Source organism: Olea europaea, unplaced genomic scaffold (assembly GCF_002742605.1).
Source record: "Olea europaea var. sylvestris unplaced genomic scaffold, O_europaea_v1 scaffold1107, whole genome shotgun sequence".
NCBI lineage: Eukaryota > Viridiplantae > Streptophyta > Magnoliopsida > Lamiales > Oleaceae > Olea > Olea europaea.
The window spans coordinates 440837-445149 of NW_019228437.1; positions in this window are offsets into that span (position 1 = coordinate 440837).

The window sequence follows — 4313 nt, forward strand, 5'->3', positions numbered from 1 at the left end:
CTTGAGGAGCGAATTCTTGAATCGGCATGTTCACACAATATGTGTTTCAATAGAAATTTATTTCAGACATATGAAGCTGTTCAGCAAGGTAAAGTTATCATGGAAAACAACTAGTCTTGCCGTATTGTTGGAATCAGTTGAATCAAATTGCGGTTTCAGGATTGGACGGTCAGAACACTTGGCCAGGTTCGACATGTTCCAAATCTAAAGAGAATCTCATCTCGCTGAGTGCCCTAGATGCAAAAGGCTTAAATTCTCTTGAGGAGGTGGAGCCTTGAAGGTCCGAAAGGGAGTTCGGGTTTTATTGGAGGGATGGAAAAGATTCTACTTATACATATTGCAAGAAGTGCAGAACCAGTTAAGATGAGACATTTGGACAAGTTTAGTACCGTGGTGAAATTTTAGTTTGGTACAATACTTCTTCTGTTGGGCTTTGAGTTGGTTCAAAATATTGCTAGGGAGAGCGTTGGTGATTCCACTTTGCCACCAATTTTAGTGGGTACACTGTGTTCGGTGGCTGGAGTTGGACTCATCGAGCCTAGGTATCATGGTATCAATAATGTCTGGGATGCTTCTAGGGAAGTTGAAGGTGACAGTTCCAACAAGGGACCTTCTGATCAAGCATCTAGTTTGATTTTTGCTACAAGGTGTGCTTTGAACTTGTATGATCAACATTAATTCCAAGATGGAATTTTGGGAACCCTAGTATTGGGTTCGAGTGTCACTTGTGGACACGGGGTAGAGGACAATTGTTTGGTTTATATGGAAAGTTTGGTTATTACGTTGAGGTGATTGGCCAGTTCATTTTGATGCAGACGGATTTAAAATCTAAGAGTTTCGTTCGGTTGCACCAAAATTCTTGTCAAGGTGAAGATTGTTAGAATTTTGAGGTGACCCAAATTTTTTTGTTGAAATAATTATAGAATTCAAATTGAAGTGCACATCAAGAGGAATTCTAATTGAAATGCTTTGAGGAATCCTATTCAAGTTTAATTGTCAAATTCTATTTAAAGTTCTATTTTGAAGACCATTGGGAGTTGAAATTTGAGTTGGACTTAAAGTTCAAATAAAGAAATTTTTAGGCATTTTGTTTCATTTACAACTCTACTTCTAGGAATTGATTTTTCCATATAAATATGAGGCTCCTTTGTCAGTTTTGTAAGAAATAATTTTGCTAAGTTGTACTTATTTTCTTCATATTGTTCATTAATAAACATCGTTCCTATGTGATTGACCCTTTTTGTTCTTCTTTATTTTAAATCTCGTTTTCAGGGTGTGATATTGTTTATTTCAATATTGTCATTAAATATCATTCTTTACGATCTGATTTTGGAATCAACAATTTGTATTCAAGCTTCGTGCCCAACAAAATGAGCCAGAGAACAAATATTGAAGAGGAAATGTGTAGTGCACTTCAGATCCAAATACCAAAATTTCCCGGACAGTCCGAAACTCATTTGAACATGTTTGGGTAAAAAAATTAGATGTCCATGTATAAAAGTAGAAAACTGGCCTTCGGACCATGTAATGCAAAATGGGAAAGAGCAAAGCGAGAGATAAAATATTTCTTGATATATTCAATCTATTTAACTCGTCATTCACTCAACTATGTTGAGAATTAAGGTATTGAAGAGGCTCGATGATCAAAATAAAGGATAAACTCCTTGGTAATAGAAAGTATCACCATATTGCACCAATCGATAATAGTAAAACTACGTCTCATAGGTAGAATACTGCTTCTTATCCTCATTGAGTTTATCAACTACAATAGGATAGGCTAGATAATTCATAAGCTTTAAAAAGGTTCAAGGAGCTCAAAACGTGGATATGAATCATTTTCTACTAGGTATACTTTACGGGCTACATGGGTCCAAAGATATTCACCCATCTTCTTGCCCTTAGTACAAGGGTTGTGACCATTCATAAGTTTATTTTACCTTGTCAGGGTCTACAGGATTACCTTTAGTAATATTTGGAATTTACTTATCATGCACAGCGAAAAATAAAATAGATTTCAATTCCCATCAAGGATCTCCTTTGTGTTTAGATAAAAATTATACTTTTTACGAAATATGCAAACTCCTTTGCTTTTCTTTTGTTCCAGCAACCTTAAAATATCACCCACAGCTGTCCAATTGTCCAGTCTTCAATGAAATTTCACACAGAGAACAAGATTGTAGGGAACAAGGGTTTTCTCTTCTTGTGTTAGTAAAAAAAATAAAATTCTCTACAAAATGTAAATCCTAGCTACTTATTTATATAAGCTCAAACGAGCTTGGCCGGTCTCCTAGCCTTGTCCAATATTTAATTAGCCAATTTAATTAAATTCGGCCCATGAGTTAATTAACCCATTTAATTAATTTGAGCCTATAAATAAGCAACCCAATTAATTAATTAATTTATCCAACGCTTGTTAAATTAATTAATTGATAAATTTCAATCTTATAGTTCTTCTTTTGTACATGACCCATCAGGTTCCTAATCACGATACCTAACGACGTGAATCATTATTTTGATCTAATCAAAATTGATAAATTAAAACACCCTTTTGATTTATCATCAATTCACCTTCGTCGTCCTTGATTGACATCTAGCAATGTGTTAGGGCAATACACGTGAACCGGAAATGTCATGTTGTATGACAAAATCAAACTTGTTCGTTTATCGTGAAACTATAATCCTTTAGTCAATATGATCCGATCAATTACGAGATATGAAAGTGTGTCAATCCCGATTATCGATCATATCTTTCATTCAATCATTAAGTGAATATAAGTCAAAAAATCTTTTTTGACTTTTGAGTACACCTTGACCAAGGATTTCATTATCGTCCTAATTGAATGAAACATAGATTATAATCTCTTAATATCTAAGAGTGACGAATCCTTTATCGATCATTCATAACCTTTATATATGATTCTTGACATACACAAACGATACCATATCAGCGGTCTTTGGTAGTCTTTGGTAGAGCAACATCCAACACCGTCAAAATATGACCGTCCGCATATAAGGTACTATGATGACCTCAAGTCAAAGGACCAATTCCACTACTAAACGTTAGAAATTAATCACTAACACTCAGATAGTTATCCATGGGAAATCTCTCAGCGGGTCTCCTATGTTTATTCTATAATAAAACATCCACATGTTCATTTAATTGTCACCATACTTTAACTTGTGAGATTAGTTACTTACTTCACAAGTAAGAAATGTCACATGTGATGGTCTATCCGTAATAACAATATATGTATCTCGTTATTACTTACGACAACGGATAATTAAGATTCAATCATATGGAATTTGTATTCCATAATCACAACTCCTTGTGTTTAACAGATTAAAAAGGTTTGAATTTATGAACTCTATTACTTAATTTAATTGAATATTAATTAAATAATAGATCTAACATAAAATTGCATCAATTATATATCTAAGTGCTTATGTCTAAAGTTGATTGGACCTAGGGCATAGTACTTACAAATAATACAATTAACCCCTCGAAATGTGAGTGAATTTGCATAAAAGAACATTTCACAACTCTCATGAAAGTTCTAGGAACACTTGACATCCCAAACTGTACAACTAAATACTCATACAAATCATATTCATGAGGACGTCCTTTATTGGGCTATTTGTTTAGATCATATATTTATGCTCTACATTTTCATTGGGTTTGTATATTGGGTTTGGACCAAACCCCTTTCTCTCTAGGTTTGTTTATTTTTCTCTATATATGTTATGTAAGGTAAATTGAAACTCAGTTGATGAATGATTGAAATGAAATCATAATTGATTTGTAGCCAAAGGCTTTTCTCTGCTCCTCATTCTTTCTCCTCCAATTCTCTTCCTCTTTTTTCCTTTTCTTCTTTTTCTTCCCATTCATTCTGTAATTCTAACCCTTCTCTTTTTTTGTTCTTATTCTAGTTTTGTACTCCTACTCTTCTAAGTCTACTCTCTTGCTGTAAATCTAATTACCTACTAGAAACTCAATCTTTGCTACATCAAATTTGGTGTCAAAGCTAAAACCTGGTTATCTTCATCTCAATTATTCACAAAAATAACCATCCACAACCATTAAACTCATAATAACCCTCTACATAGCCACCATCCAAAAGACTCGCTACCCTCCAATAATCCACTACCCTCCATCTCCAACAACTCCGCCAACGTGAACCACCAACTATGATCCCAACCTACGAAACACCCAATTCCATGCAATTAACAGTAACCCAGAAATTTCACTACAAGTTGACTGCTCGTAAACCGATGACCTAAATAGTTAACTCTCTCCTTCGCCGACCACCTCCATG